Raw genomic sequence first — 14,235 nt, 5'->3', positions numbered from 1 at the left:
GCACACCCCTGGGACTCTGAAGCCTGCCCAGCCCACCACCCCTTCCTAGGTGTAATCCAGCTGCTGGTGGGTCCCAGGCGGGTGGGAGCCTTCCTGCTGGATTCCTTCAGCAGGGCTGGCGGGGCGGCAGAGGGTAGAGGAACCCCCAGCCCTTTCAGGGGCCCCTTAGTTCTTTTGAGGGGGTGTTTCAAGGCTGGAACTGGAGGAATCCAGCCACCCCCACCCACCCGCCCACTTCCACCTGGGCACCACTCCATGGGTCCTGGGGGCATTGTTGGGCCTGGCTGCAGCGGGCACCTCTCAGGGCAGCCTCCCTGCCAACTTCTGCTCTGACTGAGTCTGATCCACCTCCTTAAATGTAAAACATTCAACCTTCTGCAGAGAGGACCAGACAGCCAGTCTCTGCTGAAAGCCCCAAAGCTGAGACCTGGAATGTTGTTGCTGTTTTATTACCTAGGCTGAACCATGAGTTAAGGCTAGTGGTCCACTTGCTAAGCCTCAGGTCCCCTCCCCTCTCCTGAGCCATCCAGGGGCTTGTCATTCGTTGGGAGGCTGGGAGAACCCAGAGGACTTTTCTCCCCTCGCTTACCCTTTCATGGCCTCTGATCCCTGCCTGCCATCCCCCAGGCCTCTGGGGGTTGTCATCTCTGCCCTGGGATGTTCCAACGACCGGGGGTGGTAGCTGAGCCCTGTGCCAGCGCTCAGACCCGGAAGGCGGAGGCTTCACTTGGGATCTTGTTAGAACGCCCCTTTCCCGGCAGGAGGACGAAGGTGGGGCCTGAGAATCTGCATTCCTCACCAGCTCCCAGGGGCTGGCGAGGCTGCTGGTCTGGGGTGGGTGGGGTGGGCACGCTCTGTAAGCCAGGCCCTGGGCCTTCTGAGAATCTGTCTCCCTAATCACCAGAGGCAGCTTCCTTCCCCTTTGCACATGGAAAGCGCAGGCCCCAGAGAGCGCAGGTAACTTGCCTGAGGTCCTGAAGCTGGGAGCTGGGAGCTGGGAGCCAGGCCAGGCCCTCTGGGCCAGTGCCACCTTGGAAAGGCGGTTAGCGGGGAAGCCGTTTTCTGGTGAGCAGTGTCCCTGGTCCAAAAGCCACAGGAGGCTTTTCAAGGCAGCCAAGTCGGATGTAAGTCAGGGAGAGCCAGGGCCAGCCAGGCTGCACGGTATGGGGTGCTGGCATGTGGCCTGGTGGGGGGAGAAGCCGGAGACGGGGTGCTCACAACTCCCGGCAGACCAGCATGGGGCCTGCCCGGAGCCCAGGGAGGCACCAGGTGGCATTTTCTGCCTCCTCGTTGTTTAGATAAATCCCAGGGTGGAGAGCTGACTAGAAGGGTCAGCAGTGGGACAGGCCAAAGCTGAGACCCGGTGCATCAGTCGTTTAAAGGCTGGCCTCTCCTTGCAATTGCAAGGGCGCTTTTCCTTAACTGGGGGTCTGCTTTGGGGACTGAAGGGTTATGGTCTCCTGCCTGGCTGGACCTTCACTTTTGCACTGGGCACCTGCTCCAAGCAACTGGGAAGAGTGGAATAGATTTAAGGTCTGGGTCCTCGAAATGTGGTCACTGGCAGGAGCAATCTGAACTTCGAGGGGAGCCTGTTAGAATGCAGAACCTGGGACCCTGCCCCGAGCATCTCCACCCCAGCCCTGCTGACTCAGAACCTGGCGGGAGTGCCCAGTCCTCTGGGTTTTAACAAACCCTCCAGGCTTCACTCGGGAGAAGGGCTGATTTCTCTGTCTCCAGCCAAGTACCCAGGGGTGGGGGAGGGTCAGTCCTAACCTTTGCAACTGGCTAGAGTACCAAGGCTGCCAGGGGACCTCAGACATCATTTCCTCTGTGGCTCCCTTTTCTGATGGCCCGGGTGTCAGAGAGAGAAAGGGACATGCATGAACTCACACTGCAGTTTCCAGGCAGATGGAGTCTGGGGTCCTAGGGCGGCAAGTGGCAGAAATCAGTTCACACATATTCTGACTCCTTTAAGGGAAGAGCCCAGAGTCACACTTCAGGTGTGGCTGGATCGAGGTGCTGAGAGAGGTCACGGGGCCCCGTTTCTTTCTCGTTTTTCTCTGTGCTCCATGTCACCCCTCTGGTGGCCCCACTCTCCCTGGGGCGCCCCCAGCTGCACAACGTGTTGCCCACCCCCCCGACCCCCGGCAGAGCCACCTCAGCCTAGAGAGAGCTTTCCTTTTTTCCCAGGGTTTTCCGCACAAGCCGCTGTCGTCCTTCTCAGCGTCCAGTCTTGGTCCTGTGCCTGTCCTGGAGCCAGTCATGCCAGCCCTCCGATGGGCTCAGTCCAGCTCGCATGCCCACCCCTGGAAGTAGGAGGTGGGCTTAGCCCACCCAGAACCCCGGGGGCTGAGAGGAGCGAGGAGGGGTGGTCTCCCGGGAGAACAGATGCAGGGAACAGACCCAGAGAAAGGGGTCCAGGTGCCTGCACACTAGCGTGATGCAGAGGGACTTGGCCATTTTTCCTCTTCTCCGAGCTGGGCTGGCCTCATGTACCTGCTAAGGTCTCACTTTGGACCCAGTTATCCTCCTCTGCGTCTGGTTCCTTGAGCATTGCACCTGTAATTGTACACTGAACATGCCACCTTCCTCGCCCCCTTTGCGTCTCTTCCCTGGGCATGGTCCTGGATAACAGCAGTGCCGTTTCCACCGCCCGCACCCGCTGCAGACATTACTAATCCACCCAGAGTTCACAGAGCCACGTGTCCACCCAGAGAAGGAAGCCTCAATGGCATCCTTGTCAGCCTTAGCGCATGGGATTCCAGGCTCCAAGAGAGTGAGGCCCTCAGCTGTCTTATTCACTGCCGGGCTCCCAGGGCCTCCAACAGTGCCTCCCATGTAGTCGATGCTCGATAAATAACTGACTCGGCCTTCCTACGCCCAGTGCCCGGGACACAGCAGGGGCCCGTGTGAGCCTGTGGGGTCGGGGGCCCCGTAGACTGCTGGAACCCAGCTCTGAGTCTGGGGAAGAGGCCCTACGGGCAGGGCTTCAGGTACAAAGAGGAAGTAAGTGCCCAGTCCTGGAGGCCTCTCTGCTCTAACAACCCCTCCCCACCCCGACCGCCCCCACTAATCCATTTTACTGTTCATCGAAGTGTGAGGCCTTCCTTGATAAGGAAGCACTTCCTGGTTTTCTGCATTTTTTTAATCCAGGAAACCTGGAGAGCCTTCCAGCACAGCTCTGCTGGTGAAATGAGAGGCAGACGTGATCCACCCCCACTTGCCTTGTTTCTCAAACCGAGTCCCAAAGTACCGAAGGGGTCTATTTAAAAAAAAAAGTTTTGAAGGTCAGTCACATCTGGGGACCACTTGACTCAGCCCAGTTCGACAGGTGTCCCTGGAGCACTGAAGCTTAGCCTCTAAGCAGAGGATGAGTGTTATTAATACAGTCTTCATCTAGACAGTCACTCACAGCCCTGGGCGCATGGCTGAGCCGGGGGGGCAGCTCATGGGAGCGCAGGTTTTGGGGTTCGAGCTGGGGGTGGGGGCGCTTACCCCCTCTCAGACAGCAGGAAGAGCCTTCCCCTCTCTTGCTGCTCCTCCCAGCTCTGCCTCCCGGCCCTGACTACTTTAGGGACCCTGCACCCGGGCGAGGGGTGTATGAGCGTGCGCCTGTGCGTGAACATGTGGTGTGTGTATGTGTGTGCTCACTCCTGTGTGTGTGTGTGGAGGCACCAAGTGCCCCCGGATGTGGACGGGTTCCCAGGGCCTAGAGCAGTGCCTGCCATGGCAGACGCTCAGTAAGGAAGTGACTCCGCGTTGCTGCCCCCAGCGCTGCGGGCTGGGTGGTCCCGCGGGGAACAGACCCCAGGGTCCTGCGTGCTTCACAGCCTGACTAGGCCTCTTCTTCCCTTCTCTGCTGCCTCTCCTCGCCACAGGTCCAGAGCAACAGCGCTTTGTGAGAAGCCTCCAAAACGTAAGTGGCGTCTGACCTCCCCGCAGTCACGGTGTCTTGCCATGGGTGGCAGGGACCTGTGGGGGTGGCGGGGGGGTGGATTGCAAGATTCCAGATCGAAGTGCCAGGACCCTGTCTGCAGGTCACCTCCGGATGTCCAGGACCCTGTCCGCAGGTCACCTGGGGATGGTGGGTCCACGGCCCAGCTTGGCCACCGGTGTGCGTTGGTGGCAGGGAGACGGCCCTGCAAAGCTGCTGTATGCTGATTCCGGAGTCCTGGCCCGGCTCCCTGCCTGGCTCCGCACCGGGCATGGAGGGGTCCCTCGTGGGGTCGATGCGAGGTTCAGGGTCGGGCGCGTGTGAAAGGGGCTCCCAGCTGATGGGATGCTCGAGAAACCGGGCTGCCGTCCCAGGCATCTTTTCATTGCATTTTCTCTTTATTTAAAAAAAAAAGGAAAACCTTCAGGGCAGTTGCAAGAATGTTACCGTGAAGGCCTGTATGTCTTTCCATCGCATCTTCCCGCTGGGAGCAGTTTCGTCCTGGGCTCCGTGGCTTCACCGTGAGCTGTGAAAACAGCCGCATTTGCGTTTACTGTGGTTGCCTCTGCGGGGAGTTCTGGGTGGTGCCTTTTCCCTCTCATCCTTCCACCTGCCCTTCGTGAGAGCAAGCACTTCCGGTGCAAGCCCTCAGTGATCAGCCCTGGAACATCTCACGTTGACACGGTTCTGTTATCTAATCGACGTTAATAGCGTTTTGCGTTTTGCTGATTGTCTAGTGTGTACAGAACTCCCCCCCCACCAACCTGCACTCCAGTTCAGGGTCACAATATGCTTTATTTATTTATTTCTTTTTTTTTTATTGGAGGACGATTGCTTTATGGTGTTGCGTTGGCCTTTGCCGTATACCAGCATGAGTCAGCCACAGGTATACCTATGTCCCGTCCCCCCGGAGTCAGCCTCCCGTCCCACCCCCACCCCATCCCTCTTAGAACACCTCCCCCACCTGTCGCACAGCACTGGCTTGAGCACCGCGTGTCGCACAGGGCATCCCGCTGGCTGTTTATTTTGCATACGGTGAGGTGCATCTTTTCTTGCTGTTCTCTCAATGTGTCCTACCCTCCCCTTCCCCTGGGCCTCCCCTGTGGCTCAGCTGGTAAAGAGTCTGCCTGCAATGCGGGAGACCTGGGTTCGATCCCTGGGTTGGGAAGATCCCCTGGAGAAAGGAAAGGCTACTCACTTCGGTACTCTGGCCTGGAGAAGGCCTAGAGAATTCCTGGAGAATTCCACGGACTGTGTAGTCCATGGGGTCACAGAGAGTTGGACACGACTGAGCGACTTTCACTTTCACTCTTTCTCCTTCCTCCACTGTGCCCACAAGCCTGTTTTCTACGTCTGCATCTCCCTTGCTGCCCTGCAAAACATTCATCAGTACCGTCTTTCTAGATTCCGCATGTGCGCATTAATGTACGATATTTGTCTTTCTCTTTCTGACTGACTTCAGTAGTGCTTTTAATGTGTTTGTTAAAAGGGTTTGATAGGGGCAGGAACCTGACTGAGGCCACTTTTCTGCAGTTGCCTTCTAAGCCTTGATTTAAACATCCTCACTGTGTGTGTGTGTGTGTCCAGCTCATTGTGATCCCACAGATTGGACCCTGCCAGCCTCCTCTGTGCATGGGATTCTCTGGGCAAGAATACTGGGGTGGGTTGCCATGCCCTTCCCCAGGGGATCTTCCCGACCCAGAGATTGAACCCAGGTCTCCCACACTGCAGGCAGATTCTTTACCATCTAAGCCACCAGGGAAGCCCCTAGGGTTTTTCAAAGAAGTCTTTGAGTCGTGACATTCAGTAAGAAGCACGCTTCTTGACAGGATGCGGCGAGTACTTACACACGCGTGAGACTGAAACCAAAGTTTCACAAAGTGATACGCGCAGCCTCCCCGTCTGCAGGACTCTCTTCTGTCCTGTTCGCCTTCTTAACAACCATCACCCTGACCCCCTCGGTTGATTTCATGACCCACTAGTACATCTTCGTTTGGAATTTGAAAACCTGGCTTCCTAGGCAGAAAGTTCTGTGCATCGAGCTCCCCAGGGCTGGGTTTGGTTGACTGGGGTCACCTGGGAAGCCAGGACTGGGAGAAACGCCTGAAGACCCTTGGTGTATCCGATTGCACCCCGCCATCAAGCCCCCAGCCCTGGGTCTCTTATCACCAGCAGCCATGGGCCCTGGCACCCAAGACCTGTCCTTCGTGGCTTGACTTCAGGTGCAGAGAGCCAGGCTGGCACATCCCTGGCGGCTCCGCACACCTCCCTGACCAGCTGCCAGTGGCACGGAGCTGCCCCCCCTCTGGGTCAGCCTCCGGACTCATCACTGTCATAAACAGAAAGAGGAATCATCTCGAACATTTACGGAACTCTTTAGCAACGTTCGCTGTGCCTCCGAGGGTTTGAATGACAGTGGGTTTTCTCCCGCGGTGGCCCTGTGACGGGCATGGTGCTGCCTTGTGTAGGGACGACCACCAAGCTGTGCGTGCCATCTCTGTGTCAGACTCCGCTGGCACCGGAGATGCCCGCGGCCCTCGCAGTAACCGTGCATGCCGTGGTGGTGCTCCACCCCACAGATGGGGAAACTGAGGCTCAGAGTGGTGGTCCAACTGCCCCTTCAACCCCAGGTCACACAGGACGTGAGCCCTGGTCAATCTGACTGGTGCCCACACCACCCAGCAGGGCCCTCCCCTGCCCGCTCTCCCAGGCTGGAGCAGACTCTGGTCCAGCCCTTCCCCCCTGAGGCCTCTCACTGGTTAATGAGTAGCCCAGGGCAGCCTGGAAGCCAGGTGCCTACCGCCCTGAAGCTGGAATGTGCATTCTGCTCCAGATAAAGACACTCTTGTGCAAGGGGCTTGGCCCTTAGAGGCAATCCACAGAGGCAGGCCACGTGTTCCTCTCTTCCAAGGCTTGCTGATCCATCCACACTCGGTGGGAGCCCATTTGACAAGAGAGGCTTATCTGATGCCTCCTCCGAGCAGCCCTCCCGGTTTAGTCTTCCTGCTGGGTCTCCCTGGCCTCCAGACTGGCAGGGAACGGGGTTTGGAGGGTGGTGTCTTTACAGAACAGTTGCCTTCTCTGACATCTCAGCCCCGCTGGGTGTCTGGACTTCAGTTCCCTCCTAAGAAAGGGGACGATAATCACTCAGGCCCCCACAGAGTTGAGGATGTGATCGATGTGTGTGTGTCTGTCGGCTGATCAGCAGACCCTGGGTTACTAATGAACCCACCAAAGGTAGTAATCCTGACCCAGAGGGCAGCCCGTGTGGTGGAAAGTCCATGGAGCTGGAGAGTCAGCCAGGCCAGGCTCACATGCCAGCTCCAGCCCTGGCCAGCTGTGTGACCTCGGGGGCGGTCACTGGCCAAGCCTCTCAAAGCTTCCTCTTCCCCACCTAGCTGTGAAATGGAGCAGTGAGAGCCCGGGAGGAGGAGACAGTGAAGAATCAGGGAAAATGACCAGTCCTGAGTCGGACACAACTGAGCCCAGGGGGTTCGGGAGGCTGGAGCTCCTAACAGAGTTGGTGCCAGCGCCCAGAAGCATTTCTTATCTCCTCTCCCAGGTGGGATCCCTGAACAACACCCCCCACCCCATCACCTGAAAATCAGATCCACCCTCTTGGGTGCCCCGGAATCTGAGGAAGGGGGAGTCTCTTTGGGCTTATCATAAGAGTTCCCGTGGGCCTTCTCCACCTGCGCCTTCTCAACCACCCGCACCCCACTCCACCCCAGCTTGTAAACTCTGACAGGGGTGGGGTTGTCAGTACAGGCAACCGGCGACCACCCGCCAAAGGACTTGCTGCTTCGAAGCGCCTAGACAGAAACTTACTCGTTTGCCCTGACTATGTTGCATGCCTTTTAAAAAGCTGAGATACCTTTGACATACAACGATAGTGTGACTTCAAGGTGTACAGCGTCTTGACGGTGTCCATTGCTGTTGCCCCATGAGCGTCACCGTAGCATTTAGTTACCACCGCCACTCCGTCGCTTAATGATTTCTTCTGGTGTTGAGACGTTATATGCTTTTCATACAGAAGCTCAGAGAGAAAGAAGAAAAGAAAGAAGAAAATCAAGTCCGTCTCTAGTCCTGCCATCCAGAGATAACCACCGTAACGGTGCGTTTATCAGCATGTGGGTAATGTGCCTTATTTAAAATTTTCCAAACCGAGCTCATAACGTGGCTCTTTAGGAGCCAGTGTCTCCCACGACACACCCACTGCCCCCTGCAAACTATTTCTAGGAGTCTTTTGGGGTCTTGGATCTTCTATCTCCAGGGTTGGCAAACTTCTTAAAGGCTTGGCCAGGATGTGCTGTGGGCTTGGGGGCCGTGTGTTCCCACCTCTGCTGTTGCAGCTAGAACCCAGCCGACACAACAGGCAAAGGGTGGGTGGAGCTCTGTGCCAATAAAACTTTATTTGCAAAAGCGGTGCTGAATCTGGCGGGGGCAGGAGGGGTGCAGTTTGCACACCCCCTGTTCTGGTTTGTTTTCATTTGTTTGGGTAACCTATCGTTTCTTTAAGTAACCCCCTAGTGAGGAGAGACGGGCCATGTGCAGTTTCTTTCTTGAAAACTGCTCCGCTGTGAACACCTTTTTTTGTTCTTCTATTTTTAATTGTGGTAAAATACACTCAACATAAAGTCCGCAGCCCTAACCGCTTTAAGCCGACGTTTCAGTCGTGTTAAGCGTGTTCACGTTGGCGGCGGTCTCCGGAACTTTTCATCTCGCGAGACTGCAGGAAGCAGACAGTTTGCACGTCGGCCTGGTCAGGAAACTGGAACGTCTGGCCTGAAGGGGCTGTGCATTTTTAAGATGCTGGCGCTTGATGCCAAGTTATTGACTCGCCAGAAACTACCCTACTGTCATCAGTGACAACCGCAGTCCTTGAGAGGTGGCTCGTCCCTGGGGAATGTACCTCCAGGGTCTTAGGGGACAGAAGATTTAGACCAATTCATCCCAGAGGAGGGGGCTTCCCTGGTAGCTCAGCCGGTAAAGAATCCGCCTGCAATGCAGGAGACCCCGGTTCGATTCCTGGGTCAGGAAGATCCCCTGGAGAAGGGATTTGCTGCCTGCTCCAGTATTCTTGGGCTTCCCTGCTGGCTCGGCTAGTAAAGAATCTGCCTGCAATGTAGGAGACCTGGGTTTGACGCCTGGTTGGAAATCTCCCCTGGAGAAGTTTATGGCTCCCCACTCCAGTATCCTGGCCTGGAGAATCCATGGGGACTGCACAGTCCATGGGGTTCTGAAGAGTTGGACACGACTGAGTGACTTTCACTTCCATGCTCACTTTCATCCCAGAGGCACTGCTCCCAGTCTACCAGCCTTCCTTTTTTGGGGAAGAACATAAGAACTCAGGAAACAAAAATGCTGTGAATCCTAGACCTCCTCCTCCAAGGCTGATAAATACACTCTTTAGAGAGAGGAGAGATATGTTTAAGACCTATTCTCACAGTGAGTCTGAGTGTAAATGTCTTTATATATATGAGATGGCACTGTGGTAAGGAAATCCAACCAGTCCATCCTAAAGGAGATCAGTCCTGAATGTTCATTGGAAGGACTGGTGTTGAAGCTGAAACTCCGGTACTTTGGTCACCTGATGCAAAGAACTGACTCATTGCTGGAAAAGATTGAAGGCGGGAGAAGGGGACGACAGAGGAGGAGATGGTTGGATGGCATCACCGACTCAACAGACATGAGTTTGAGTAGACTCTGGCAGTTGGTGATGGACAGGGAGGCCTGGCGTGCTGCAGTCCACGGGTCACAAGGAATCGGACATGACTGAGCGACTGAACTGAACTGAGCTAGTGGTAAAGAACCCGCCTGCCAATGCTAGGAGACATAAGAAACGTGGGTTCAATCCCTGGGTTGGGAAGATGCCCTGGAGGAGGGCACAGCAACCTATTCCAGTATTCTTGCCTGGAGAATCCCATGGACAGAGGCGCTTGGCAGGCTACCATCCATAAGGTGGCAAAGAGCTGGGCATGACTGAAGCGACTTAGCACATACAGCACACGTGTATTTTAAAATATTTGTTGTATTTACTTGGCTGCACGGGTCTTAGTCACGGCGGTCAGGCTCAGGTGCTCCGCAGCGTATGGAATTTTCCTGGACCAGGGATCTAACGCATGTCCACTGTATCGCAAGATGGATTCTTAATCGCCGGAGCCCTTGTAAATGTCTTTTGGCCTCTGCCCCAGGGCCTGTTGTTTAACCTCTCTGGGCCCCAGGGTCTTCAGTCAACATAGAGGTGATATAGAATCTCCCTTCTCCGGTTATTGGGAGGATCAGGGGAGAAAAACTAGGGAAGTTCCCGGCACAGCAGCCCACGCAGGGCGGTGACTGCAGGTGGTACTTACTGTAACTGGTTGTCCCCTTGCTGCTGCTATTGTTGATACATCAGGGCAGGCTGAGCACACGGACAGTCGGGTGTGCAGCCGTTTGCAGTTCTCAGAAAGGCCTCCCACCTGTAGTACTTGCGTTGTCATACCGCGTGGTTCTTACTGTCCCCATGCAGCAGGGGAGAAGACGTGGGGCTGAAGGCGGCGGTGGCCCGCTTGAGGTCAGTGCATTTCGGGACAGAGCCTGGGGTGAGCCACGGCTTCGGCTTCTAGTCGAAGTCAGAGCTGCTGGGAAGCCTCCGGACCTCGGGGTCTCAGGCTGAGAGGAGATTCCTTGGATGCATCTTCCCGTCTCAGCTCTGAGCCCCACCAAGGATCACACTGGGATTTCTTCCAGGAGAGAGCTGATTCCTCTAACATGTGCGGTTCTTCCCCCAGCAGCACCAAGCAGCTCAACGCCGGCTGAGCGTCGCGCAGCCTGAGTCAGTACCGACGCTGCTCCTGTGCTGATTGTTCGGTCGCTCAGTCGTGTCCGACTCTTTGTGGCCCCATGGACTGCAGCACTCCAGGCGCCCCTGTCCTTCACTGTCTCTTGGACTTTGCTCAAACTCCCGTGGTAGACGCTCAGATTCCCCAGGGAAGGGCTCAGTCCCACCAGATGCCCCCCCCCCACCCCACCAAAACACACACCCTTCAGCCTGAATGGCTAGGACTCCAAGGCTCCTACGACCCCCTCCTTGAGTTGGGTTAATTGGCTCCAACAGCTCAGCGACCTCAGAGAATCACCGTTTTCAGACTGAAGGTGTAACACAGGAAGCAGATGAGAGAGACCCACAGGCAAGGCGTGGGGAAAGCTCAGGGCTTCCATGTCCTCTCCGTGCCCTTTCTGTGTCCCCAAATCTCCCTGTGTTCACCAACCAGAAGCTCCCCAAACCCTGTCCTTTTGGGATTTTCCGGAGGCTTCATCACCTAGGCGTGATTGATTCCACCTCCAGCCCCTCTCCCCTCCCCAGGGCTGAGGGGTCGCGGGACTGAAAATTCCAGCCCTCTAATCACAGGCGGGTTCTCCTGGCAACCAGGCCCCCTTCTTTAGCCTCCTCCGGAGTCGCCTCATTAACATAACAAAAGACACCTTGATCGTTCTCACCACTTAGGAAATTCCATGGGTTTTAGGAAGTCTCTGCTGGAACCTGGGATGAAGACCAACTTTATCTTTCCAATTATACATCGCAAGATCACAGAAGCTGACAGGGCCTTTCAAACACCAGAGCGTCTCACCGCGGTGAAACCTGAGCGCTTTCTGGAAGATACTGTTATCTGTTAGTCTGTGCTCAGCCAGCAGACAGCAAGTCCAGAAACCCAGGCTCCTAAAGCAAAATGGGCACCTCCCAGCCCCGGGCCCAGTCGGCCTGGCTCCCCAGGGGCAGTCCCGTCTAGCACCTCCTTTATTTACCCATTTGCTGGGCACCTCAGACAAGTCCCTCCCGTTCTCTGGGCCCTGGGCCTGCCCTGTAAGACTGGGGGTCTGGAATCACCTCCCTGGGGTAGCTGCGCTGAGCTTTGCTGGCGGACGTCAGCTCTGCCGTTTCAGAGCTGGTGGCCAAGTGTGAGGGGTCCCCCTCTGTGAGCGGGGTGTTCTCTGTGAGAGCTGAAAGCACGCTGCCCCTCGGGGTCTGCATCCTCAGGAAGGGGGCCGCCCCCACGGCAGCCTGGCCCGCCCTCCATGGGGCCTCACGAGGGGACCCCTCCCCTCCTCACCCCCCAAGTCTCCCCCAACCCCTGCCTCTCCCCCTCCCCTCTCCCCAGCTCTGAGAGTCCCCCGAGACCCAGGCTGCCTTGCTCAGGCCTGCCGCAGTGAGGGCAATGCGGCTCTCAGGTCTGTTTTCAGGGTCAAGTACCGTGAGCTTCTGCTTGTCTCGCCGCCACCTGATTCTTTCTGGCAGCTGCCCGCCCCTGACCACCTCCCTACCCCGCCTTTCTCTCCTGTGTTAAGTCCCTGAGGCCCAGAGACACCTGGTTCCGATGAGGAATCCCAGGCTGAGTCCTGCTCAGTGGGAAGGAAGCCGTGATGGGTTAGTTATGTCTGTCGGGGCGGGAGGGGAGAAGGCCTGCATGTGGGCCATCTGGACCCCCTTTGGGAGCAGACGCCTGCTTTGGAAAAACTAGGGGAAAAGACGGCAGGCTGAGAAGACTGGGAAAGGTCTCTGCAGCCACTGGACAAGAGGCTTCCTCTGGGTGGGAAGAAAGGACCAGGACTAAGGAAGGTGGTGACCGTTGAGTCCCAAGTGGCGCCATTCGTGTCTAGGTGGTTTTCAGACCAGCGGGCTCCCCCGGTGGCTCAGACAGTGAGGAATCCACCTGCAATGCAGGAGACCCAGGCTCGCTCCCTGGGTCGGGAAGATCCCCTGGAGAAGGGAAGGGCCACCCACTCCAGTACTCTTGCCTGGAGAAGCCCATGGACGCAGGAGCCGGGCGGACCACAGTCCACGGGATCGCAGAGAGTCCACACGACTGAGCGACTCACGCTTCCGCTTTTCACTCTTCCCGACCAGGCACCCAGAGTGTTTGATTCCGTATTTCCGGGGTCTGGTGTCCTGTGCTGTGTAATGAGTGGAGGTGGGCGATCACACATCAAGACCCCCCAGCGGAGGTTGCCAGATAAAAGGCAGGAGCATCTGAGGGGCACGGCACCCTGCCCAAGGTCACACAGCACGTTGACGTTGGCGTCTCCCCCCTACCGCTGCTTGCTGGCTGTGCGACCTCAGGAGTGTCCCATCCCCCTTGTGAGCCTCCGTTGCCTCATCTGTCAAAGGGGGACTGAGGTGGGGATGCCCACTGGGTGAACCGGCGCACGTAGGAGAAAGCAGCCCGGTGTGTTAAAAAAGTTGAGGTAATGATTTCTTATCAGCATGACTTCTGAGTACCGGCTGTTATAGAGGACACTCCAGCTTTCAGGATTGGGTTAGCCACACTAAACGGAGCAGACACAAGGTGACGTCTCTTGCTCTAAAAGAGACAGAAGGGGAAACGCGTGGAGTGTCCCAGGTGGCTGCTTCCAGGCACTGATTCCCGACACCCTGGACCCCCGCGTGGCTGGGGCTGAGCGCGCCATGGCTGGGGACCCAGCCTGCAGGGCTTCTGGGGAGAAGGGTCCCCCTGACTTTATTAAATAAATTACTTTTATGTCATATTCATAAGCATCATGACAAGTGCTGGGGATACAAATATAAGGAAGACATAGCGTCCGTGTTTTAGAATTTTACAGTCCAGCAGGTAAGCCTGTGCGAACATGTAAATTGCATTTAATTTTGCTGGGTTTTTTTCCCCAGTTTTATTGAGACTAAACGACATCAGTGTATGAGTTTCAGACGTCCCGCGTCATGGCTTGATTTAGGCGTATTATGAAACAATTATGAAGATTGGTTCTCTTAACGTCCATCACTTTGTGTAGGTACATCAGCTCCCAACTTAAGGGCACAGAGAGGGGCAGACCTTTGTCTCCTCTTTGCCCCTTCCAGTCCATTTAAGAAATTTGCATGCTTTGCAAACCAGCCCTGCCGAGTCAGGGGAAGGCCCAGGTAAAAACGTTTTATGTCAGGGAAAGTTTGGGGAAAACCTGTAAGCATCTGAAAACTGAGAATTGAAAGTCTGCTCATTCAGTTGTCAGGAAGTGATGGACTTTTCCTGTGGGTCAGGGACCATGCTGGACCTTGGGTCCCCAGAGATGAGCCTCGCTCTGTCTAGCTTAGGAACCGCCTGGCCAGCGGGGAGATGCTGCAAGTTGGGCGTCCATCGGCGGGGTCTCTTGAAGATGCTCGGGCACTCAAAGTTCAAAGAGCTTTCGCAGAGGCCTCGAGTGACAAAGCATGCCAGGTGGGCACAAGACGGGAAGGGTGTGCCTGGTGAGGAAGCCGCGCGTGGAAGGGCCGGCTGAGCGTGACGTGGCATTCGAGACCCCGGGGTCCT

At 56.3% G+C, this 14,235-nt stretch overlaps 1 protein-coding gene across 7 annotated transcripts in view; it reads left to right on the top strand.

The window, feature by feature from the left end:
- The window catches only part of SLC6A6 (solute carrier family 6 member 6), a 97,799-nt gene that overhangs the window by 23,981 nt on the left and 59,583 nt on the right, over positions 1 to 14,235 (top strand). For 5 of the 7 annotated variants that reach the window (XR_011250745.1, XR_011250746.1, XM_069561038.1 and 2 more), the window contains one exon: positions 3,879 to 3,916. The exons of 1 other annotated variant lie outside the window; for it this stretch is intronic. The gene's annotated coding sequence lies outside the window, so the exon portion shown is untranslated. Of the gene's footprint in view, positions 1 to 3,878; positions 3,917 to 4,760; positions 4,821 to 14,235 lie in introns of all 7 variants that reach the window. One more of the 7 variants, XM_069561042.1, reaches the window with a different exon arrangement.

This window comes from Ovis canadensis, chromosome 19 (genome assembly GCF_042477335.2).
Source record: "Ovis canadensis isolate MfBH-ARS-UI-01 breed Bighorn chromosome 19, ARS-UI_OviCan_v2, whole genome shotgun sequence".
Taxonomy (NCBI): domain Eukaryota; kingdom Metazoa; phylum Chordata; class Mammalia; order Artiodactyla; family Bovidae; genus Ovis; species Ovis canadensis.
Note: the sequence above shows the minus strand (reverse complement) of the source record. Positions and strands in the feature narration are given on the sequence as shown.